The following is a 27107-nucleotide window of genomic DNA, read 5'->3' on the forward strand; positions in this document are numbered from 1 at the left end:
ACCGTCTGTTTGTGCCTTGATTGCAATTATTGTTGTGGTCAAGAGTAAGAATTTGGAATTTTTAGTGTTGAGAGCCAACTAATTAGTCACTAGTATGAAGCTTCACCTCCTGCTAGGTGACAACTTTTGCTAATTATGAAGGCTAGATCTCACAAAACAATGTTAAGGAAACGAATAGCAAAACCGGTCATCGATGCTAGTACTGCTTCCTTCTCCAAGCCCTATGTTGTCAAGTCAAGTCCATCTTGGACAATCACACAGATAGTGCTGGATGTTATATCGGCTACGTAAGGAGCTAGCTAAAGCATGTGCCTAGTTTCGATCAGCATCATTGTGCCCCTAGGTACCACAAACGGATTTGTTCAAGGTTCTGTTGAACCAAGTGCCAGAGAATATTCAGAATGGTTCCGTGTCTCTGTAGGAATGCCCTACATGTAGAATAATGCTTTGTGCCCTGCGAAAACAGCCCACAAGTCCAACGCTTGTGCATCGTCAAGTTGGTGTCTAGATCAACGGCGGAAATTGTTACCTAAGAAACATGTCAGGAAGACTATAGCCTCCATCTTCAGCTAGAGAAAGGCTGTTGCTGCTATGAGAAAGATTATAGAGTGCAAAACACACACCTCAACGTGTGAAGCAAAGAAAAGGGAGAACACGAAATCTGTCCAGATTTTGTGGCAATAAGATTGATTATCTTCAAGTCGGTGATTAGTGACTTAAACGAAGTTGGATTGACCCCAAACTTGGTGATCTCATTCCTTGCTTAGGACCCTTCAATGTCTTAAGTTGGTTTGAGTATTGATTGAGTAAAACATCGGATTTGAGTGATATCTTGTCGGCTCGGTTTGCTGCCATTTCAGAATAGAGCAGTTTTGGTAGATGAATTGTTTGGATGGTCAAACGGTGTACGGTTGAGTTGAATTTTGGTGAGTAGTTAGAAGACCCATGGATCTATATTCCTACCAAAATTCATGCACAATGGAGCACTAGTTTGTGAGATATGAATAGAAAACAAAAGGGTACAGAATCTGCAATTTCGCTGTGACTGCGATCCTCCTTTACATTAGACGGTTGTGTTTGTAATTCATGCCAAGAAATTACAACTTTTAGGTGTATTGTTGTTAGACAACCCTCCATACCCTTGAGAAGACTAATTGCACCCCTATGTGCCTTGCTTTTGCCCTCTTAGATCAGCAATGCGTGAGCAGTCCAGGTGTTCTAGAAGTCAAATTATGCCCTTGCAATTCGAAAGTAATTGGAAAGGTGTCAAACCATAGATTTTTGGATTATGGTTTTTGGGATATCGATTGACCTAAGAATGGAAGCCTCGACGTCAAATATAGTTTGAGAAAGCTGGTTTTGCTACGATGCAAGTCAACCCAACTTGCTGTGCAACTGCACCACGAAGGCAAATTGTACTTAACCTGCTTGGTAGTGAACTAGTCCCTAGTTTTGTGATTACTTGCAACTTGTGTTGCCCTCCAAGCCTCGCTAACATCCTTCTGCATCAATGGTTCTCTAATGCTGACATGTCTTTGGTACCTTATATGTGTTTTACCCAATAGGTTGCATCAGATTCAACCCAGATCACTGTTGCAACTTAGATCCAAAGGTTCCCTAAGGAATGATCATCGGGAACGTTGAGCCGACTGAGTCAGCTATTACGTTACCACTCACTCAACAGACTCAGATAATACAGTGTTGTTATCGGGGAAAGAGCACTGCACCCATGGAACATTATGTAGCTTTCCATCAGTTGACATATGAGTGAGTGCACCGCTACAACCAGTTTGGAAATTGGTTAACTAGCTTCTCATACCCTCAAAGGATGTTTACCCAGTCTATGATCACATCCTTTACGAGAAGTTGTGCTCAAGCCACTTGAGTAGAGAACTGCTTTTCAGACCTTAGGAGCCAATATAACCCCGTTGTAAGGAATATACGTCAACCGACTGCGATCTAGTGCAAAGTCCATCTGTCTATGTTATATCCACTAGGGGAGTAGATGTTACAAGTATTTAGACTACGCGTGTATCACTCTTCGTACATCGTGGACGAAGTACGCAGGACAGTGCTATCTTGGATTCCTTCCAATGTAACGATGCTTTGTGGACGCCAACGAAGGAAATTCTTCAGACAATAGCTTATGACGAAGAGCAAGTATCAGAAAGTGTCATGACCAAATTAGCCTCTCTGATACTCCAAAGTTAAGTAGCCTAATGCTATCACTGATGTTGGGAACTGGATGACAAGTTTCTCTTCCCTTAAAAGTCTTTCGCACCGAATCTCGGGGACGCGATTCCTTTAAGGGGGGAGGGCTGTAACACCCCTGGTGTTTGCCTTACATTGGTGCATCTGCATTGCATCACATAAGCACATTCATATCATTACCACATGTGCATCATTCTATGTTTCCATGTTGCAACACGGTGTTCTTTACTGCTCATGTATGTTTGTACCTTCTGTGGTGTCTGTGTGTTATGCCTAGTACCCTAGAGGGGTTGTACATGTCCCATGTACTAGGGTCCAGTGTTTCAACGGATTGTTTCGCTTGTTTCGAGTTAACATTCCATGTGTTGCAAATGCATGTTTAAATTGATTTGAGAAGCTAGAGCAATTGCATCACATGCAAATGAATGTGGTGACCCACCAAAACACCCTAGCTACATTTATAATGTCATTAGGAACAATGTTCATAAAGGTCATTAGTCCAAATTAGGTTTCTAAGCCCTAGTTGACTCATGTTGACCCTAGAACTAGTTTTGTTTGACTATTTAAAAAGTGCAGCTTGGAGTGTTTGCATGGAGGAGCACCCTTAAGCAAAGTTGTAGTAAACTTGCTAAGGAACAAAAGTTGTTTTATGGTCATCTCATGAAAATGTGCACAACATGCTCATAAAAGTCCCACAAGTCAGTGTGGGAGCGGATTCCACACTTAGAAAAATTTCTAAGTATGTATTACAATTTCAGTTTCCTGTACCCGACTTGTTCACGTTGTAGCTCCCAAACCAAGCCGAACCAGCTCGAGCTCCAATTGGCAAAATTGAAGATCTCACTTAGTACTACAACTTTGGTAACTAAGCCATGAACCGAATCATCACGGTTTAGGAGTTATCTAGCGTTAAAAATCGCCTGTCAGTCGGTCACCTGGTAACTGAATCAGATTTTCAGTTGCGCTACAGTACCGACCAGCAGCAGGACGTTGCCGCCGCGTGGCCGCCACGCGCCGTGACCGGCCTGGCGTCGCTGGCTGCGGTCGACATCAAAGTGGCCGCGTCCGCCTGCCCTCCCGCTTGCTCTCAGTCGCTCCCTCCCTCTCGCGCGCGTCTGAGACACCGGGAGAAACGAGAGCCGCAGCTGTCGCCATTGCCGCCGAGAGCTCCATCGAGCTCCCGCGCGCTCGCCATCGAGCCTCGCCTTGCTCCATCTCGCCCACAGCTTCCCCGGCATCTCCTCTACCTCGTCCACCCTCTGGTAGAGCCTCTCGTGCTGTGTTGACGGCATATTCGCCGGATCCGCGTCCGCCATGGCCGGCTGGCCAAGCTCGCCGACGCCGCATTCCCGCTGCCCCATGCTTCCTCGTGTTCCTCCGTGTGCGCCACCGGCTCAACCGCCCTCTTTTTGGCCTTGCGAGCCACTTCCCGGCCCTTCTTCGCGGCCGTAGCATGCTGCCGCCGGTGCCGTGGCCGCCGTGGACGCCTGTGCGCGTGGCCAGGAGGCCGCAGGCAGGCTCTGGCCGAGCCAAGCCATTCCCTGTACGCGCACGGTTGTGGTGATGCTCCACCGCATCTTCTCCACCGTCGACGTGCAGCCGGAGCGCCGGAATCCGCGAGTCCGACCATCCTCTGCTCTGGTTTCCGACCAGGGGCGTCATGCTAGAATTCGACGAAAGTCAGGGGCCTAACTGCAATGTCATTGACTCAAGTGAATAGTGCTTCCGAGGACCTATTTGTTGTAAATCGGGTAAAACTTTGAAACTTCATAGTAAATCATAGGAAATTCGTAAAATAGCAAATGAGGACTTTTTGGAATCCTTGTGAAATTCTCTATGCACTAGATCTATAATATTACATGTTTTTTTGTTTAAAGTTTTGGCTGTAAAAATATATTTATGCAGCTAGGTTTGTAATGCTAGTGGTATTTGTCTTTTTCATAACTGTAGATCTAGGGCTCCAAATGAAGTGAAATTTTTGTGGCATGCTACTCATGTGATGTTTGATGTGTGGTAAAAATTTCAGGATTTTAGGCTTGATCAATTTAGAGATATGAAAAATAACAAATGACATATGCTGCTTTGCTTCTATTCTGGACAGTTCTGCATGTATGCATTGTTTGGCTCAGTTAAGTTATGAATCATGCCTTGTTGATAATAAATGAGTTGTAGTAATTTTCATAAGCTTTTCAAAAAGCTAAAGAGCACAATTTTTGGTTAAGTATGTGTTTAGCTATAGTTGTTTAAAGTACTGTGGCAGTTTCTGCCCAAACCCAGACAGGGTTGCTTTGTGTGCCATGTGTGACCTTGTTAGTAGCAGAATTAGTTCTAGATGTTTATAGCAAAGTTGTTCAAAATTTGTTAAGCTTTCCAAAAATTCCAGAACCATATTTATTGGACATGTGGAACTCAACTTATAGCTGTTTAAAGTAGCATATCAGTTTCTGTTCATGTTTTGGATATAGATGTCTTCCTTGGTTTAATTGACCTTGTTAACTATGAAATCATCTTAACATGATAATAAGAAAGTTGTAGGTAACTTTATAAGATTTCCATAAAGTTAAGAATCATGTTTGTCGGAGGTCTAGAACTCCATTTATGCTTCTCTAAAGTTCCTATAAGTTTTCTGTCCCTAGCTGTGTCTCTGCTGTTTAGGCTGCTGGTGCAAGTGTTACTTGTGCAACTAGTTTCATGGTGTAAATGATGTTTACTGTAGTTTTGGTAAATACAAAAGTCGTAGATGATTATCTTATCTTGCTTGTGTTAAATTTTCATGATCCTAGGTCTGATAGTTTAGGAGTTGCATGCTTAATAAGTCTACTGTCAGATTTTGATTACATTCTGCGCAGACTTAAAAGATTAGCATGTTTGGTCATGATAACTTGGGAATCATGCTGAGATGATTAAAGATGAAATGTGGATAATTTCCTAAGCTTTCCAGAATGTCTTGTTTTATATCATTTGGATTTATAAAACTCCAGATATGATTGATTTATGAAGCTGCTATTTGCAAGTCCAGAAATTGGCATATTCCGGTTATAGTTGTTGCTTCACCTTGACTTGCTTTGCATGTTGCTAAGTGTGGTTCACGTCCTTGGTAATTAAGTTAAATACACCTGAGATCTTGTGAGACTTATGTGCCATGTATAATATTCTTTGTTATCTTAGCATGATAGATTGTGTGATGTTAAGTTAAGCATCGCAAAGTACTTAAGTGTGTTTAGTGTAAACGATGCTTGTCTTGCTTGCTATTTGTGATGCGTCTCATGGTACTATTCTTCATATTCATGCACTTGCATCTTGCATCTCATCTAGGTACGCTAGATGCACCACGTGAAGGATGAGATGTTGGAGCCAAACCTGGAGATGGCGTTTGATGGACCTATCCCGAAGGTGGAAGGACTGGACAAGTGCTAGGACGGGAGATGCTCACTTAGCGAGTGTCGTCTAACTAACACTAACTCAGTGTGGGATCCCAGGCAAGCCCCGGAGCATTCTAAGCCTCCAATGTTTTTACAAATATCTTGAGTCTCTTTTATTGTTGATGATGCATTAAGTATAGGAATTGGTTGGAACCAATTGTTGCATTATATCCTTACCTTGTCCAGATAAAATCCTATGAACCCTAATTAAGTGTAGGATCGAATGATGCTTAGCTATGCTTAGACCGGTAGAAGTCGGGTGATTTCCTGTCACCTGCGAGATGTAGGATGAGCTCCGGTCACGGTTGGCTATAATTGCTATCATGGAAAAGAACCATGTGTTAATAATGAAAAGAGACCGGACAGGATGATGGTAGTGCAGCAACAAGGCATGGAGGTCTTGGGTGTGAATCTATCCCCGTCTGTGTCATTTAAGGACCGATTCGCTGTACGTCCTCATGTCATGTTGAACGCATGCCTATCACTTAGTTGGCCGGATAACTCGTTCCGACCGCGAAGCCGAGTAGCTCAACTCAGGCCGGAAGACCGAGAAGTGAAAGTGCGCACCCTGGCGGTAGTAAGGATGTGCGGGGAGCTATTGGCGTAAGTCCGAGGTGAGATTGACCACCTGGCAGAGTGGACTCCCTGAGGGTGCGGCGCTGCTCGGAGCCGCGATTCCTGAGATGTACCAAAGGTGACCCGAGGAAACCCTTGATCAGGTGGATTGGGTGAGTGTTAGGAATACCCCTCCAGCTGGATAGGAATCGATTCGAATCGCCGTCTCTCCCGGATAGTGAGAACTTGACTGAGCAGCGGCAACGTAGATTCACTAAATTTAAAGATATGGTTAAATGATGATGATGATTATGATAATGAGCCATGAATTACCTGATATGGTTATTATTGTTTGCAACTTAATTAAGTGATTGATTAGTATAGGTGCTAATATAGATGGTAGGTAATGGCTAAAAGTCGCTGCTAGTATAGGCGGATAATGCTAATGATTACTCAAGCTTTTTATGCAAAAAGGTTGTCAGCTCAGCTCCATCAAATAAAGCCTTGCATGATCCTTGGCGTCACTTTATTTCTGGTTTACGACGGGTAAGTCTGGCTGAGTACATTCGAGTACTCAGGGTTTATCCCACCATGTTGCAGGTGAAGTTCTCGACCTGTGAAGATGGTGGCTAACCGTCGGTGGCTCGGTGATTCTATAGTTACTTCTCATCTATATGCTTTTGTCGGATGATGTCACTTATGCTAGCAATGTATTTGGAACATATATTAATGTAACCTTTTGAAAGCTATGTTGTTTTCACTAATCGGTTTTGAAACCCAAACTTGTACTATTATTTGTGAATCCATTTGTAATATTATTTTCCGCTGCAACCCTACGTATGTGATGTGTATTTGCTTAATCACGCGATCTTGGTTGTGATGTTGATTTACCGAGGTCTTTCGGGACACTCGGCGGACTACCGGGTTTATGTGAGTGAAAGTATGCGCATGTCAACGTGTTAGCGGGGACAGCCGTACTTGATCTTATATAAATTGGGCGGTTCTGTTACATCTGCTTCCCTTCTCTCTCTCCATCTTCCCTCGGCAAGGAGCCGAGAAGAAGGTCACCCTCATCGGTCAATTTGTTCTAGGAAGAAGCGACTTTAACAAAAAGGAGCCCCAAAGTGTTTTTTAAATAAAAACACATGGTGGCCGTTGAATGTCTACACCATGTCGAATCTAAATGTCAAAATGAAAGGATATATAGACCTCTAGTGAACCACTTTAATGTTTAAGGATCTAAAACCACACTTTCGAAGTTAAACAGAGGTAGGTGAAAACCTATGATATGCTTTAACTCTACCTTTTAATACCATACCAACTAGTTTTGAAGCAAAGTGATGATGTCTTGTAAGGGTGTTCTCAACGGTTTAAGTCGGTTGCTATCTCATAATCCTAGGTGATATGTTCATATCAGCAATGGCTGGTATAAAAGTGTACTCGTCGTCCAGTGGCTTATCTTTTGGCATAGTGTCCAAAGTCAATGGCCCCTGCATGTTAAAAAATACTCCATCCGTCTCAGGATACTAGGAGCAACTCAAAAAATGCAAAGACCAAGAAAGACATTAATCACCGCTCGTTCCTAGAAAAACCGTTCGGTTTCACCTCGTAATAACTCGACGCTATGCATTCTCTATCACGCGTCGTTAACCGAGCGCGCGCCGTGGCGCTACAGCTTCTCCCATACATGCATGCACCCTGCAGCCGCGCCCTTCTTTTTTCCTAGCCCACGGAATCCTTCCGGGTTCCATGCATGTAGCTGCACCAATTTTTCTTCCGGCCTACATGCATGCATGCAGATGCAAATCTCACGCCTACACGCACGCATGCATGCAGATGCAAATCGCAGCAATTTTTCCTGGCCCCACTATTTTTTTCGACATGCATCTATGCCCGCGCTATTTTTTTCAGCTGCTGGCGCCTAACTAATTTGGCGCGCATGAAAAATATTTTGGCAAGTGGCACCACTAATGGCTCATTTGTGCTCATATAAATAGGCAATGCTTATGCACGGCTCACAGCACATTCCTTTCTGTAATCTTCCTTCTTCGTTTGAACACCATGCCTGGTTTAGATTTGAACAAGCCTATCAACTGGGATGAGATTGAGGAATTTGAGGGAGACGTACATGATTTGAGCTATGATTATGTTTGGGACTCCGGCAACAGAGGTAATCACTGAGAGTTTTCTTTTTCTATATGTTTTCATTGTACGAGCTGTGTACTTAATGGTAATGATACAACTGACGACGACGACGATGAAGGTGAAGATGGCCAAGATGAAGGTGACCACAACACAGTTGATGGCGACGATGAAGCAGTCTATGGAGACGTCGTGGTTGAACCTGAAGTGGGCAACGGTGCACACATCTTGCAACAAGTTGAAGGGGAATCCGTGCAGCAAGTTGAAGAAGCAGATGTCGTGCCTCAAGCAGACGCCAGAGATGAAGCTGATGTTGTGGCATTCGACTCAGGTACTCCATCGCATGCAAACCATGTTCTATTTTTCAAATGAGCCGAAGCTTTCTGCATGCAAACCTTGAATGAACAGTCCCATGCAAACCATGTTTTTTTCTTCTTTATGTAGGCACTCCTGCCAATATCAAGAGGAGGCGGTACTACCCTCCTGATATAAAAAGAATCTTGTATGCGATGTGCTTAGAAAGATCAGCTCTAGGCATGATGGAGGGACTGACAAAATATGTTGCTAGTGATATGGGGGTGACGTTGAGATTTGTCCAGCGTGTATGGTTAGATGGAAAAACCGGTGGTGGAATTTCAGCTTTTGATTCCAATAAGAATAAAAAAATTGTGGCAGTAAAAAACTTCCATTTAACCCAGATATCATCAAAGATGTGCCACTTAGACAGCGTCATACTATCCATGACCTAGCCAGTGCCTTGCTTTTGTCAAGGAGCACATTGCATATGCGTCTAAAAGAAGGACAGTTTAGGCGCCATACAAATGCCATAAAGTTCACCTTAACTAAACAAAACATGAAGGAACGTGTGCGTTTTTGCACACAAATGCTTGGCAGCCATAGTTTACCAGATGACCCAACATTCAAATCTTTGTACAATGTCATTTACATAGATGAGAAATGGTTTTATAGGACAAAGAAAAACCAAATTTATTACTTGGCGCCGGGCGAACAGATCCCTCGAAGAGCCGTGAAGAGCAAAAATTTCATTGAGAAGGTGATGTTTCTAGGTGTGACAGCCCGCCCGAGATTTGAGAATGGTGTATGCACATTTGATGGTAAAATAGGAATATTTCCCTTCACTAAATTGGAGCCGGCCAAGAGAAGAAGTCCCAATAGGCCGAGAGGTATGAAATTTAATTTTGTTTACTTAGGAGCAACTACCGATACGTATAGCAACTCTACTTATCTTGGTTACTCTACTTGCATGGTTGAATATAGGAACCTTGGAGCTCAAGGCCATGACATTGGTCACGAGGGAAACTATCCGTAAGTTTCTGATCGAAAAGGTCTTGCCTGCCATCAAAGAAAAATGGCCTACTGAAGAACAAGGGTGCCCAATATTCATTCAACAAGACAACACGAAGACGCATATTGCAGTTGATGACCTGGATTTTTGCCATGTTGCACAAGAAGATGGGTGGGATATAAGGTTGATGTGTCAGCCACCTAATTCTCCGGATCTTAATGTTTTGGATCTAGGTTTTTTTGCAGCCTTGCAGGCATTGTTTGAAAAGTCATCTCCGTCAAACATCCAAGAAATTGAGGCTAATGTGATTAAAGGCAGCCTATCTAGAATACCCGGTGGACAGGTCAAATCGTGTGTTCCTTACACTACAAGCATGCATGAGGGAGATAGTGCTTGCAAAAGGAGGGAAGCATTATGCAATTCCGCATTTGAAGAAGGGAGCACTGGAGAGAATTGGTCAACTTCCAGTAAGGCTGCAAGTAGATAAGGAAATTTATGAAGATGCAGTGCATTTCATCACTGCATAGCTTACAGAATGTCTCTTTTTGTTTGATCTTCAACAAACTAAATTGCATGTAACCGATTACATCATCTGACCATTTAGATCATTCATGCAATTCAGGAAAACTAGGAAACCAAATTTTGTACATCATAGGACGGACGATTCCAAGGGCCTTCTCATTTTTTCCCTTTCTTTTTCTCTTTCGGCAGCAACAGCTACAGCAATGCTAGCTTCTTCCTCGACGTCCTCAAATGAGTCCGGAACATAGCTGTTGCTGACCAGTGAGTCAGGGACATACTGAATGCTATTGAAGTCGGTGCCATGATCGACATCGGCCTTGATCGCGAGCGGACGACCTCTAGATTCACCGTTGGCTTGCTGCTGCATGGAGACGACATCTTTATAATTTTCCTTCGCCAGCTGCCGCGCGCGGATGGCATGGACACAAAACGCTCGAGTGCGGTAGAACTCTAGCTGCGCTTACCGTTGCATGCATCGGGCGCGCATGCATCGGGCACTCATGACCTGCCGCTTCGTCGCCTGTCCTTGAGTCTTCTCCGGCGCAATTTCTTCCATCACCAACACATGCAAGGGAAGTGCTAGAGAGAGGGTAGGTGAGAGATGCATGAAAGGAAAGTACTACTCAAGGTACATATAGACTTAGTTGACAGCTTCACCATGAGAGTAACGTCTAGATACTAACAGGAGGGGTGTGGTACGAGGAGTCCAGCGCTCCAGCAATAAATCCAATAGGGTGGCATATTATATTTGTAGTAATAATACAGTAACACAGAGAGAGAACTGTCTTAATTTGTTACTACTACCGTGGTCCGTGGATATATCGGATACATACCCCCTAAGCTAGCTACTATCACTACTAGAGAACAGACTTTAGAACGATGTCCCAATTTGTCATTAGCCTCGGCATTTTTTGCCCCCGAGACTAAAGGATCCTTTAGTCCTGTTGACACCGTTTTTTGCACGTGTCAAAATGATCAGAGTGGGCTAATCGGCAGGAGGAAAGTTACTGTATATGCTGATAGCCGATGAAAATCAGCTTGTAAAGATGGTTGCCAATGAATGGTGGTGATCGATGGAAAGGTTGATTTAGACTCGGGCGTTGCCAATAAGATTGGAGATGTTATTGTCGATGCCGATGAAGGAAGGCTTGAAAGCTACTGCCGATGAAATAGGAAGTATGCCGATGGAAAGGAGGTCGGTGAGAATTCCATCATAATTGAGGCGGACAGGGAAATAGATAGGAGTTGATTTCCTTTTCTATATTTGTTAGAGTATGATTCATGTAAGAGTCACGTGTTTCCTTAGATATGGACTTGGTGTCCTAGTCGTATTTGGTTATGTCTCTTTAGATCAGGGTATAAATATAGATTGAAGGGCAATGTAATAGAGGAATCAATCAATATCAAAACCAATTTTTACTCCTATTTTACATCTACTTACTTTTCGGCGACTTCGTCAATTTGCATATTTTTTTTCTTTTTACGAGTTCTCATTGATTTGGCGAGTTGAATCGCTTCGGTGCGACCTTCGGTGATTCTCGAGTTCCACGTGAGTACCTCTTGGCCGTGACTTCCGGGCGTATCGCTGTTGTCAGGACCAAAGTGCTCGTATCTTCATCCCTGTCGATTAACAGGTCAAATCGACTGGCACGCTTTAGATATCGATTCGGGTATTAGCCCTTTGTGTTTGCAGATCCACTTTTGCATCAACACATCTTTTGGCATGCCCGGTGGGACAAATCAATCCGATCAATATGTTCAATTCCGAGATCGATTCAGGGAACATTATCGTGGTATCAGAAGAAGATCTTAAGGAAGAGCAGAGGCAGGCCATGGAAAAGGCTATAGAAGAATACAGGCAGCTTTGTCTGAGATCGTTTAGCATGAACAAGAGTGGACAAGTCATCCAGAAGCAAGATTTGCCGTTGCCTCGGCAGGTTACCTTTGACTCCAATCCTGGTAACTTCAAGAGATGGTTAATTCTACAGTAAATCATGCTTTGATTAATCATTCCAATGTGCTGTCCAATACTGTTCATAATGCTGTGGTTCGAACTCTCAAAGAAGGACAAGCATCACCGCATTACGTTGGGCCTGCCTATCACCAACCAGAGCCAACATCTGTCAATACTCCATCGGCTCCCTCGGCCGTTGTGGGTACAGAAGTTACTTCTCCTCCAGTATCGGCAGGCTTACCTAATATTCAATCTACACCGATACGATCAGATCCAGTACTACCAGGAGGACGAGTTCAGCTTAATACAGATCTATCGGCATCAGCTATGTCAGGCCCTGTGTCTCAGAATAGCCAGATTCCTGCTAGTTGGTGGGGATATGGTATGCCTCCGGAGTCATCTGCTTTCAATCCTAGGTTACCTCAAGTGTTTAATGCAGTAGGAAAAGCTCCTATACCATCGGCTGTTTCGCCGATGGCTCAAGTGCCTCAATATGCCACAGCAACTACTGTGCAACCAACTCCAGGAGGTTTCCAGATGCCTTTGGTTCAAACACCTAATTCAAGTCCATCGGCAAGCTTACTGCCGATGCAGCAGAAAGCCCCTGCTATGAGTCAAACTGGGGTTCAGTTCATGCCTCAAGCTGGTTATAATTATCCAACAATGTCAGCAAATTACCAGCCATCGGTAAGTTTTGTACCGATGAGTTCTAATATTGGTTGGTCAGGACAGTTACCTGTTCAACATACAGTTCAGCAAAATCAGCAGGTTGCAGGGATTCAACAAGGTCATATGCAAGCTGGTTTCCAGAATCAAGCATCGGCAGCTCAGCCGATGAATCCTTTCCAGCAGGTTAATGGACCACAAGTAACGGCAAATATGCCGATTGCTGGAGATCATGGGCCACAAAGATATGTGGAGGGATATCAGCAGGTACCTCCTGTAGAAATTCAGCCAGTTCGTCAGCAGGAGGCTGATGCTTTTTGGGCCGATAAGATAGCAGAAATTATGAAGGTCAGTTTGGGATAAAGCCCAAGGTCAATACTTATTCTTATCGGACTCCATACCCTCCTGCATATGATTTAATTCCTCTCTCAAATCGGTACAAGGTACCAGATTTCACTAAATTCTCTGGGCAAGATGATACATCAACAATAGAACACGTCAATCGCTTCATTATTCAATGTGGAGAGGCAGCTAGCAGAGATGAATTAAGAGTTCGATTATTTTCATCATCTTTGTCTGGATCGGCATTTACATGGTTCATTTCATTACCACCAAATTCTATTACTACTTGGGCTGATCTAGAAAAACAATTTCATAAGTATTTCTTTGCTGGAATCCATGAAAAGAAGCTTACCGATTTAGTAAAATTGAGACAGCGTAATGATGAATCGGTAGAAAGCTTTGTGCAAAGGCTACGAGATGTAAAAAATAAGTGCTACAGCCTGGTGCTGGATGATCGGCAGCTTGCTGATCTGGCTTTCCAAGGGTTATTGCCACATCTTAAAGACAGATATGCTTCTCAGGAGTTTGAAAGCCTCAGTCATCTTGTGCAAAGGATCTCTGATCAAGATACTAGGGTTTTTGAACCTAAAAAGAATTGGAGTAAAAAAGTATCGTTTGTTGAAGAAGTAGAAGATTCTGATTCTGATGAAGAACCAGTTATCGGCTTAGCTGAGTGGGTTAAGAATAAAAAGCCGATATCTTGTCCCTTTGGTTAGAAAGAGCCAGAAAAGTTTACCTTTGATATCACCAAGGCTGACAAGATATTTGATCTTCTGCTTCAAGAGGGCCAAATTAAGCTGTCACATAATCATGTGATCCCATCGGCAGAAGAGTTGAAGAAGATCTTGTAGTGCAAATGGCACAATGCAACTTCACATAGTACAAATGAGTGCAAGGTGTTCAGGCAACAGTTACAAACGGCTATTGAATCTGGGAGAATTAAGTTTGGTACTTCCAAGGCCCAGAAGCCGATGAAAATTGATCAACACCCTTTTCCAGCAAATATGTTGGAGGCCAAAGGGAAGACCAAGGTATTGACGTCAGAGGCTGCTGAGAAAAACGCATCAGTGGATCCCCAACATCGGATAACTACCGATGATGCAAAAAGTAAGGGTTTGCTGGGAGAAAGCAGTAGTTCCAAAAATCCTCCTCGACCTGGCATTGTGATTACCCATCGAAGGCAGCAGGAGGGTTGCGCGTCAGCGTAAGGACCGATATCGACAACAGCAAGAAGAGAGACGTCGGGAAGAATGGTATCGGCATAAAGATCATTGGAGGTGCCCGTTTTTCATCCATTGCTGGGAATAAGGTATTAAATTGCCAACTGTTGAAAATTGCCCTGAGTGCAATGGTTATTATGGGGTCAATCGGTCAGAAAGGAGGTTTCAACCTGGCAATCAGGGTTTATTTATCAATGAGCCGGTCAGAGGCAGAGCATCAGTGCATGATCGGCTGGGGGGCAGACTTAGTGTACATGAGAGGCTTGGTAAACGCGCTGGATATTTTCCAAGAAATCAAGAGGAGCTTGAGGAGATGGCAAACACAAGAGTTCCCGATGAAGAAATATTCTACAGGGACCCTAATATACGCCGTGTAGAATCAACTAGGACCTATTATCAGCCAGTTTGGAAAACCAAGTTTCCTCGATGGTGCCCGGAGGGTCTGACAAAGACACAGAAAAGGAGGATGCAACGTGAGCATCAGGAGGATTTATACCGAGAGGACAATTCCTCCAATGAGAGGTCTGGTCATCAGCAGTGGTAGGTAAAACACAAAAATAAGGGTTCATCGGCAGATGTTAATATGGTATTCATGTTGCCAATAGAGTTTTTGGCACTATCTAATAATGAGGAAGAAGTTGTTCTCTCTGATCAAGTAGCTCAGTTGACACTAGATCCAATGATGGCTATTTTTGAGAAACCTACCGATGACGAGAGACAGCATCTTAAGGCTTTGTTTGTGAAAGGTAGAGTTGATGGACAGCCTATATCTAAGATACTTATCGACGGAGGGGCTGCGATTAATATTATGTCTTATGTGATGTATCGGAAACTTGGTAAGGGAGATCAAGACTTGACCAAAACTGATATGATGCTGAAGGATTTTGAAGGCAATGTGTCACTGGCTAAAGGGGCAGTGTGCGTTGAATTGACCATCGGCAGCAAAACCTTCCCGACGACGTTCTTTGTTATTAATGGCAAGGGTGCATATAATCTGCTTCTAGGGAGGGATTGGATTCATGCTAATTGTTGTGTTCCTTCTACAATGCATCAATGCCTCATACAGTGGATTGGGGATAAGATTGAGTTTGTCCCTGGTGATTCTTCTTATACCATCGTATCGGCAGAATCAGATACTTATGAGCGAACTAAATGCATTTCAGGAGAAGTTTGGGAAAAAGAGTTTCTTAGAGTTGCTGATTATGAAATTCCACCGATCCAAGCAGTCGGTTCTAAAGAAGAGTTTTAATGGATAGGTTTGCCGATGATGGAAAATTAGGTCAAGGGTTCACATCGGCAGATGATTTAGTAGAAGTAGATATTGGTGATGGTGATAGGCCAAGACCTACTTTTATTAGTGCTAAGTTAGATTCCAAGTGTAAGCAGCAAATAACTGATTTGTTAAAAGAGTATAAAGATTGCTTTGCTTGGGATTATACTGAGATGCCTAGATTAGACCGATCAATAGTTGAACATCAGTTACCTATCAAATCTGGATTTCGGCCACATCAGCAGCTAGCGCGCCGATGCAACCCTAATATACTTCCTGACATTAAGGCTGAAATAACTAAATTAATTGAGGCAAAGTTTATTCGGCAGTGTCGATATGCAGAGTGGATCTCTAATGTGGTTCCTGTTTATAAGAAAATGGAAAACTTCGTGTTTGTATTGATTTTAGGAATCTCAACAAAGCCACACCGATGGATGGCTATCCAATACCGATTGCTGATTTGTTGATTGATGCTGCAGCCGGACATCAAATTATCAGCTTCATGGATGGTAATGTAGGTTACAATCAAATATTCATGGCTGAAGAAGATATTCCCAAGATTGCTTTCAGATGTCTAGGTCATGTAGGGTTGTTTGAGTGGATAGTCATGACGTTTGGTTTGAAAAATGCCGGTGCTACTTATCAAAGAGCTATGAACTTTATTTTTCATGAATACATCGGCACATTAGTGGAGATCTACATTGATGATGTAGTGATTAAGTCTGGAGATATCACAAAATATGTAGCCGATCTACGAAAGATACTGGAGTGCACAAGGAAACATGGATTGAAGATGAATCCTAATAAATGTGCATTTGGTGTATCGGCAGGTCAATTCTTGGGTTTTATGGTGCATCAGCGGGGCATCGAAATCAGTAGGAAGTCTATTGATGCAATTAACAAGGTGGTTGCTCCTGCCGATAAAACTGAATTGCAATCTTTGATCGGTAAGATTAATTTCATTAGAAGATTCATATCTAATCTATCGGGTAAGATCAAGGCTTTCAGTCCATTACTTAAATTGAAAGCCGATCAGGAATTTGTATGGGGAGCTGAGCAGCAGTTAGCCCTAGATGAAATTAAGAAGTATTTAACAAATCCTCCAGTGCTAGTTCCACCTCAACACAGGAAACCTTTCAGGTTGTATTTGTCAACTGATGATACCGTTATCGGTTCAGCTCTTATTCAAGAATTTGAAGGGAAAGAACGTGTTATTTATTATTTGAGTAGAAGATTAGTGGATGCTGAGACAAGGGTATCAGCCTATTCAGAAAGTGCTAACATCGGCAGTCGATACCGATGACTGGAGAAAGGAGATTGTCGATTATTTAAAGGATCCATATAAAAAGGTTGAAAGACGTATAAGGTTCCAAGCTACCAAGTATGTGCTCCTCGATGATGAATTATATTATCAAACTATAGATGGAGTTTTACTCAGATGTGTTAGCAGTGATGAATCGAAAAGCTTGATGGGTGAAATTCATGAAGGAGTGTGTGGAGCGCATCAATAGGCTTTCAAGATGAAGTGGATGATCAGAAGGAATGGATACTATTGGCCGACTATTCTTGAAGATTGTTTTAAATATTTTAAAGGATGTCAGGGGTGTCAAAAGTTTGGTAATATTCAAAGAGCGCCTGCATCGGCTATGAACCCTATAATTAAACCTTGGCCGTTCTGGGGATGGGCTATCGATCTCATCGGTCAGATTTATCCGCCATCGAGCAAAGGACATAAATTTATTCTGGTTGCTACTGATTATTTCACAAAATGGGTTGAGGCAATTCCTTTAAAAAAGGTGACATCGGCTAATATGATCGATTTTGTGAAAGAGCATATTGTTTACCAATTTGGTATTCCTCAAACTATCACTACCGATCAGGGTACTATGTTTACATCGGGAGAATTTGATGAGTTTGCTGTAGGTATGGGAATTAAAGTTTTAAATTCTTCTCCATATTATGCTCAAGCTAATGGTCAGGCTGAAGCTTCTAACAAAGGGATCATCAAACTCATTAAGCGCAAAATTAAAGAAAATCCTAAGAGGTGGCATACAGTATTAAATGAAGCCTTGTGGTCATATCGGATGTCATGTCATGGTGCAACCAAAGTAACGCCTTATCAGTTAGTATATGGACACGACGCGGTATCACCTTGGGAAATTAAAACTGGCTCTAGGCGAATATGTTCTCAAAATCAGCTGACAGCCGATGATTATGATACTCTTATGAAGGATGAGTTGGAAGATGTGGTGGGTCATCGGTTAAGGGCTTTAGTTAGCATCGAAGAAAATAAGAAAAGAGTAGCCAGATGGTATGATAAGAAGGTGAAGGTAATGGAGTTTGCCGATGGAGATCTAGTCTAGAAATTGATTTTACCGATTGGGACTAAAAGTTCAAAGTTTGGAAAGTGGTCTCCTAATTGGGAAGGTCCATATCGGATAAATCAGTCTATTCCTGGTAACGCATATATTCTAGAAACCCTCAAAGGGGTTGTGTTTCCCAGAGCATTAAATAGAAAATATTTAAAGAAATATTACCCTAGTATCTGGATGGATGCATAAAAGTATAAGTGCCGATAACAGTCCTATCGGCTAACATTATACAAGGATGTCAATGTCTCATAAAGTGCCGATGTAATAGACAAGATTTACAAGTTTAACAAGGATTGGATAGCCAATATCGCACGCAGGCGAATCTGGTCGGCTTCCTTCATTTCTTGGATGTCTTCATCGGCAGTACCCTCCACAGGCTTGAGTTTTTTCTTCATGGCCAAGGCTTTGCGAGCCTGGATGTCTCTTTCTTGCTGAAGGGCCTTGATGGCATCGGGTAGCTGGCTTTCTTCTTGTTGGGCATGAGTTAAGGCTGCCTCGACCTCTTTCAATTCAGCCAATAGAGCCATCTTCTTTGCCGATAAATCTAAGATTTTCTGCTTAAGTTCAGCGCCTGAAGTCTGCAAGTTGCCGATGCCCTTGTGCTTCTCATCGGCAATTTGTTTCAGTTGTAGCATCTCTTCTTTGAGTTGAGCCTGAGCTGCTCTATCGGCAATACGTTGAGCAGCCCGTTGATATTGCAGTTGGCGGCTTTCTAAATGGGCTGCTGGGAAGAGTGCTTCTTCAACATCGGCAGGGACCTGGCCACAGATTGTTTTGAAAATTGCCTTTGCGGGGTCCGAGTCATCTACTAGTTGGGCGGTATCCTGCTGTAACAAGTCCAGGAGAGCTTCCAACTTGGACTTAATTTCTGTCGATATTGTTCCCAGTACAAGGGAAGAACTTGTTTCCTCTCCTTCATCGTCAGAAACATCAATGGCAAAGGAAAATAGGCTGTTTGGGGAGTCTTGTTCCTGAGAAAAAGAAAAAGAGGTCAGTTAAGGATAGGTATGAATATTATAAATTGACTAGGTCAATCGGCTTACCTGTTTCAAGGCAATTTCCTGTACTTGGCTGGAGGAAGCAGCCTGGAGTATGCCGTGTGGAGGATCGGCTGAGCTTGCCGATGGGATATCCTCTGTGGCCTCATCGGTGGTTGGCCCTTGGGGTATGATGACCGATGACGTTGGGGCAGATGTGGGGATCGGCATGGACTTCTGTCATTTTGGCTGTGCCTCGGCATCTGTTAAGGCTTTGTGCTTTGCTTGGGCCTCAGCAACGGTTGGCTGGGGGGCATCGGCACTTGTTGATTGTGGAGCTTGAACATCTGGTATGCTTGCCGATGTACCCATTTGTTGCTGCAAAACAAGTGTAAGGTATGATATTTAACAGATAAAATGTAAAATCAAAGGAATACCTCTGAAGGTTTGTCAGAGGTAGTGGTGCTTGATGTTGGAGGAATTGCTGATGACGATCCAGCAGCGGCTCTTACACCCTGATGATTAATGTTAATACAGTTTGTGATCGGCATGAGTATAAATAAACAGGGTTGTTACCTTGAATGCCTTGATTAGGGTTGTAGCAGCAGCCAATGGAGTGGCCCTAGCTGTAGCCAATTTGGACTTGGAGGTGATGGTCTTGGCACGGGTCTTCTGGTGAGTCAAAGCAGCTAAGGTAGGGGCGTTGTAGCCGATCGGTGATATCAGGGAAACAGGCCGAAGATCGAAGGGTTTCCCACTTTTGCTCATAGATGGTGCTGGGTTGTTAACCTGTCACGAGAAAGTTAGTTACCGATATATGAAAGGAAAAAGCAGGAGGGAGTAAAAAGAAACTTACTGCGTCATCGGGAATGGCGTATTCAGGGTCGATCATGTGCCGATATGTGTGAGCAGATGTTGCAAACAGTTGTTCCCTCCACTCTCGCCACCATTGCTTATATGATTCGGTGATGAAAGATGCTGGCGTCCAGATGGATATATCGACATCTGTAGTATCGGCATCGGGGGAGAGTCGCACTACCCTACTCCAATCTATTCCGCAGGTGATTGTTTCTCTGGGTTTGATCACATCGGCAAAACAAAGTTTGATTGGCAGTTGCCCAAAAGCCAATTGACGGGATACTGCCGATGGATTGTAAAATTCATACGTGATATTGGTGTTTTTCCCGCTACCGAATGTGTTTACTGGGATTGCCCTGGGAGTAATGATGGCCATCATGAGTTCATTATCTTGATTCAGAGTGTCATCGGCAAAGTTGAAAAGAAGGGGGAATCTGTTTTCTTCATCAATATAAGGTACCCAGGCCCTATGATCACGAGAAAGACCATTGTAGAAGCTTTGGAAGAATCTGTCGATCTGGTCTTCATTGGCCTCTGTTCTAGGGAGGACAATTATGGCTTCACCAAAATTGAGGGGTGAGCGTGTTGCCGATTCCTCATCCCCAAGCATGTGGTCTTCAGCAATTTCTCATGGGAATTGTTGGGCAAAGAAGTCCCATTGCAAACGTTTGTGCATATGGGCATTCAGCCACATGTTGATAAACCACCACGGGCCTCCTAAGTTGCCGATGGGTTCGCCAAGCAAAAGTTTCTAAGACACTTGATGAAGAAGATGATAAGTGGAGCTCAGAAGGTATCGGCCAAGAGGGAACCTTACACCATTGGCCAAGAGTTTAGCCGCGGGGAAGAAGGCGTTGGTTGGTCCTACTGATCGACCATAGAAGATAAATTTTTCTAACCACATATTCAAGAATGTGGCATGTTCCCTCTGGTTAACTGTCTCGGTCCTCTGGCATTCTTGAATATATCCCGTCCAACCGTCGATGTTGTGGGTATTCACCCTATATTCAGATTTTCTGCCATAGATGGAGCCTTCATTGGCAGTTGAAATGTCCAAGCCAGTGAGCATGTAGACATCGGCAAGTGTGGGAGTAGCTGGGCCATGTCCAAACATAAAAGTGTTTGTTGTGTCTGACTAGAAGTAAGCAGCTGCAATCATCATTGACTCGTTCTTTTGCATATCGGCAATGGATAGCCTAATGCATTGGTCTAACTTCCGTTCTGCCCAGTGTACTTGCATCGGCCTATTGACCCTCAAGTAGCAATCTTTCCACCCTTTGGTGGTTTTGGGCCAAGATCGGAATGTATCTTTCCATAAATTCAGAGAGAAATTTTGGGCTCTAAAAGGGATTCTGTTAACCTCTGCATTAATCAGATCAGTTGGATCTAGGTTGCCCATTGGTCATAGGCATCGGAAATGCGGCTGATCGGTTAGAATAACTAATTTGTTGCGAAGTTCCTAAGTTTAGAGGATCCGAAGAACAAAGAAAAAGAGAAAAAATTACCAACTGTATGAACTCGCAAAGACCAGAGGAATCAAGGTAAAAAGTAACGGAAGTGGAACGAACCGCAGGGACGTCGAAGTTGATTGCCATTATCTTGAGGTAGATGGGGGCACGAGCTGGAGACTCGAGGTTGACGCTGGAGAAAAATTCTTGTTGGTTGAGGTCGGGCAGTTGTTCGTCGGAGTCGCCGCCGGAAAGAGAGAATGCCAAAGATTGGAGTCTGAGGGTAGAAAACAAGAGTTCCGGAGAAATCTATTTATAAGCCGCTTGGAGTAGGGGTATTCTGGACTTATCTCTATGCCGCGCGCATGTAGGTCGAGGTGGTTCAGATGGATATGGTAACTATTCACACGATAATCAAGGGATTGTACAGATGATTGGATGGCAAGTAATCATGACTTGGAAGAGATCTCGGTACAGGATATTTTAATTCTAAAAATGGCGGCATTATTATGTTAGGATCTTGCCGATGGATTATTGTTTCGGTATCTTAACCATAATCAGGGCAAGAGTGGTTGGAAATTGTGCGATATTTACTGAGGTGCGTTAATCAGGACTAGATTTGATTAGATTTGATAACAGATCAAGTTTTGGCTTGGAGGATGAGTTACGATAATTGGGCGAAGGCAAATGTTATCTGGAGTAAATTTTGGAGCATTAATGGTTTTATACTCCGAAATTGGGGGGCATGTGTTGACACCGTTTTTTGCACGTGTCAAAATGATCAGAGTGGGCTAATCGGTAGGAGGAAAGTTACTGTATATGCTGACAGCCGATGAAAATCAGCTTGTAAAGATGGTTGCCGATGAATGGTGGTGATCGATGGAAAGATTGATTTAGACTCGGGCGTTGCCGATAAGATTGGAGATGTTATTGTCGATGCCGATGAAGGAAGGCTTGAAAGCTACTGCCGATGAAACAGGAAGTATGCCGATGAAAAGGAGGTCGGTGAGAATTCCATCGTAATTGAGGCGGACAGGGAAATAGATAGGAGTTGATTTCCTTTTCTATATTTGTTAGAGTATGATTCATGTAAGAGTCACGTGTTTCCTTAGATATGGACTTGGTGTCCTAGTCATATTTGGTTATGTCTCTTTAGATCAGGGTATAAATATAGATTGAAGGGCAATGTAATAGAGGAATCAATCAATATCAAAACCAATTTTTACTCCTATTTTGCATCTACTTACTTTTCGGCGACTTCGTCAATTTGCATATTTTTTTCTTTTTACGAGTTCTCATTGATTCGGCGAGTTGAATCGCTTCGGTGCGACCTTCGGTGATTCTCGAGTTCCGCGTGAGTACCTCTTGGCCGTGACTTCCGGGTGTATCGCTGTTGTCAGGACCAAAGTGCTCGTATCTTCATCCTTGTCGATTAACAGGTCAAATCGACTGGCACGCTTTAAATATCGATTCGGGTATTAGCCCTTTGTGTTTACAGATCCACTTTTGCATCAACAAGTCCCGGTTGGTAATACCAACCAGGACTAAAGGTTCCTGCCCAACGGTTGTCCGCGGGGAAGGGATCTTTAGTCCCGGCTGGTATTACCAACCGGGACTAAAGGTTTAGTCCCGGTTGGTAATACTAGTCGGGACTAAATTTTTTAGTCCCGGTTTGGGTAATGCTCCGGGAATAAAGATTAATCTTTAGTTCCGGTTTGGCCTCCTAACCGGGACTAATTATCCCAGCCTATAGACCAGCTCATTTCTTCCTCCCCGAGCCCGAGCCATTCCATTCAAACTCACTGCCTCTGTTCTTCAGCTTGCTGTTGTTCTTGCTCTCTCCCCCTCCATTAGTGTTGCTCTTCGATTTTGGAGGTAACAAACTTAATCCTCTTATGTTTTATCAGTAGCTTATCTCATTTTGCGATGTAGATGCATGTGTAACTTTATATGTTGGACTTTATTATGATTTTATATGTCATTTTTAGCTCAAAATCACATGATGATTTGCATATATGTTTAGATAAACAAAAGTTAAATTAGTTCATCAAAATCACGCCTCGCTCGTCCTCGCTGGAGCACGCGCCATCCTCGTCCCCGGCGGCTTACGTGATCTTAGAATTAATTTTTCTATGAAATGAAAAACTTAGAAAATAGTTAGAAAATTGTAGAAAATCCGTACTAGTTGAACTTGTGGACCGTGTTCAGCTCGGCGAGCATGTTCTCTGCCGAGCGGTAACGAACGTCAAGGAGGAGCTTTGATTTTATGAGGGTGAGCGGCAACGGTCGTGGAAGACCGTGTTCCCTTCCTCGTAGAATCGGAGCTCTTCTTTGGCCAAGTACGGTGCCGTCCGGTGGAGAAATGCTCGCCAAGATGATCACGTAAGCAAGATCAACTAGTACGGATGGTTATTTATTGAAACATGTTTTTGAGCTATAATTTGATGGATATTTGATAACTTCAGACCTACAAATGTCATCTACAAATGTTACTATCCTCGGCAACCTAAACGCCCGCGAGCTCGTTGATATCGAGCAGGTCACTTAGAATTATTTTTTCCATGAAATAAAATACTTAGAAATCATGCCTTTTATTTTTTAGAATTAAATTTTCCATGAAATGAAAAACTTAGAAAATAGTTAGAAAATTATAGAAAATCCGTACTAGTTGAACTTGCAGACCGTGTTCATCTCGGTGAGCATGTTCTCTGTCGAGCGGTAACGGACGTCAAGGAGGAGCTTTGATTCTACGAGGGAGAGCGGCAACGGTCGTGGAAGACCGTGTTCCCTTCCTCGTAGAATCAGAGCTCTTCCTTGGCCAAGTACGGTGCCATCCGGTGGAGAAATGCTCATCGAGATGATCACGTAAGCAAGGTCAACTAGTACGGATGGTTATTTATTGAAACATGTTTTTGAGCTATGTGATTTCTATGTCATTTTTAGCTCAAAATCACATGATGATTTACAATAGTAAAATCACTTGATAGTTTGGTATTTTACTATTATACATAGTACATATTTCATGGTTTAGTTAGATAAATAAATAATTTTAGTTTTGTTTAAATATATTATTTTAGAAAATGTGAAATTTACACTAGTTTGCAAAAATAAGTATAGAAAGTAGATGACAACTGGTACCGGATCCTCGGCCTCTCGTTCGGTTGCGAAACGACTGAGGCCAGAACTCTCTCTCATTATCTGCGGCAAGTGTAAGCAGAAGATTGTGATGGAGTACCGAGTCAAGAGATAGGGACCCAACAAGGGTCGTGTTTTCTACAAATGCCCATATCGCGATGTGAGTTTCTTACGCATTTGATTATTATGGCTAATTGACCTGCTTTTCTTGAATATTTTTGACTAAATATTTTTTGGCTTTAATTTCGGTGGGAGGGCAATGGATGCGATGGTTGGTATTGGGAGGAAGATTATGCTACGTGCTTATGACGCAATTGCTTCCAGTTGCTTTAAGAGGAATTCTACCTCCACATGTACGTCTAGCCACCGTGAAGCTATGTGCATTCCTCAATGCAATTTCTCAGAAGGCAATCAATCCAGTGGAACTAGCTACTCTACAGAATGATATGGTTCAATGTCTTATCAGCTTTGAGTTGGTGTTCCCTCCATCCTTCTTTAATATCATGACACCTCTGAAAGGTCCTTGTTGGTTTTGGTAATTGAGTGACAACCTAGGTGGACTAATTGTGTTTATGTGAGATACACAGGTGATTAGTCCACAGGTACATATGTGTGAGCAACATATGCCATGAAGGTGAAAATGGCTTGGAGATGTTGCAAAGCTCACACATGTGATGATGAAGGAGCTTAAATGCACATGAGACATGACATTGAGTCATGTGATCAAGGTGGAGAAGATCAAGACAAGACTTGGCTTGATGGACCGGTTGCAAGCGTGAAGGGCAAGTCGAAGGCTTTGGAGTGATGGACCGCGTGGCGGTGAAGCTTGAGCAAGACTTGGCGCCGATGGATGATGGCAATGGTGAAGAGCAAGTAAAGTCAAGATCGATGAACCAATATGATCACGTGATGATATGAAGTGGATCATATCATTGTTGATCGTGTTGGTGCATGTGTTGCATCGACATTGGAGGAGATGGAATGGAATGCGCAAGGCAAAGGTATAACCTAGGGCATTTCATTTCACCAGTCATAGGTGTGTAGAGAAGTTTATGACCGGGTTTAGGATAGATGGCCGTACTATTAAGAGGGGCAAACTTGTTTGCATATCGGTCATCTAGTGCCACTCGAGTGATCTAACTTTGCATTGTCGCTAGGATCGAGTGGCGTGGCAAGTTGAGTGGCTAACATCCTTTGGGAAATGATTGTGAAAATGCTAACACACATACACATGGTGGTGTTGGCACATTTACAAATGAGGTGGTGATTCGGCGCTTTCGGGAAAATGGAATGTCTATTTTCTATTGCGCCGGATGCAAATTCTTGGTGGTTGGCTCTTTGGAGCAAGGATGAAAAAGTTAGAAGTGAGAATGAGTTGGTCACGAAGATGCTGGCGTCGGTCAACTGACCGGACGCTGGATCTGAATGCACTGGACGCTGACTGCCTGCGTCCGGTCGCGCTGACGTGGAGTGTAGCAGTAGCTGGAGAGTGACCAGACGCTGGTGCTACGTCCGATCACGTTCGACCGGACGCGTCCGGTCATGCTCGGGAGCTTACTGGAAACGACCGGATGCTGAGGGTCCAGCGTCCGGTCAGTTGAAGCTGCTGCGTCCGGTCAGGTCAAGTGACCGTTGGAACCGGGACACGTGGCCATCTGCGGGCGACCGGACGCTGAGGTCCAGTGTCCGGTCAACACGACCGGAGCGTCCGGTCGGCCCGACCGTTGCCCAGTGAAGGGGTAACGGCTAGTTTAGCCCTTGGGGCTATAAATAGAAGTGGCCCTCGGCCATGGCTAGGGCTGAGCACCTCAAGGGACTTAGTGTCCATGCTTGTGAGTGCTTAGGAGCCCTCCATCACACACATACTTGATAGCGATCATCCGATTGTGTGAGTGAGCGATTCTAGTGCGATTGCATCGTGAGGTTGCATCGAGTGGCACTAGGTGGTCGTGTTGCAAACCGGTGGTGCTTGTTACTCTTGGAGGTTGCCACCTCCTAGACGGCTTGGTGGTGGTCTCCGTCGAAGCCCGCAAGAAGCTTGTGCGGTGCTCTGGAGAAGTGCTTGTGAGGGGAACTTGTGCTCGCCCCGCGGGAGTCGCGAAGAGCAACTTTAGTAAAGCGTGTCATTGAGCTACCCTCACTCAAGGGGTAGGTTCTTGCGGCGCCCGACGTGTGGGCTTAGCGAGTGATGCTAATTAGCCGCCGAACCACCAAGTGAGCGGTCGACACAACGGGGACTAGCATGTTGGCAAACATGTGAACCTCGGGAGAAAAATCATCGTGTCAACCTTATTCTTCCCGTTGGTTTGCATCCCCGTTACACAAGCTTGCAATTACTTTTATACATATTAAGCTTGTGTAGTTGCTCTTGTAATTAGATAGCTTGTGTAGCTAGCTAATTACCTTCTTGCTTGTGTAGCATAGAAGTAGCTCCCTTGCGTGGCTAATTTGGTTTTAGTAACCTTGTTAGTCACATTGCTTAGTTTGTGTAGCTAAGTATTTGCGCTCTCTAATTAGGCATTGGTTGCCTTGTTATTGAGCATTGCTAGTGAGCTTAGTTGGCTTTGTGCTTTGGCTTACTAGCATGTGTAGGAGCTCTCTTGTTGCTTAAAATACTAGTGGCATAGGTTTGTGTAACCTTGCTCTTAGAATTGTTTAGGAGAGCTCTAGCTAGCCCGACACCTTTGTTGCATAATTGTTATCTTTG

At 43.6% G+C, this 27107-nt stretch overlaps 1 pseudogene; it reads left to right on the forward strand.

The window, feature by feature from the left end:
- The first annotated feature begins 5535 nt into the window (after positions 1-5535).
- LOC136492559 (uncharacterized) lies at positions 5536-10291 on the forward strand (annotated as a pseudogene).
- The last annotated feature ends 16816 nt before the right edge of the window (positions 10292-27107 follow it).

This window comes from Miscanthus floridulus, chromosome 11 (assembly GCF_019320115.1).
Source record: "Miscanthus floridulus cultivar M001 chromosome 11, ASM1932011v1, whole genome shotgun sequence".
NCBI classification, from domain to species: Eukaryota; Viridiplantae; Streptophyta; class Magnoliopsida; order Poales; family Poaceae; genus Miscanthus; species Miscanthus floridulus.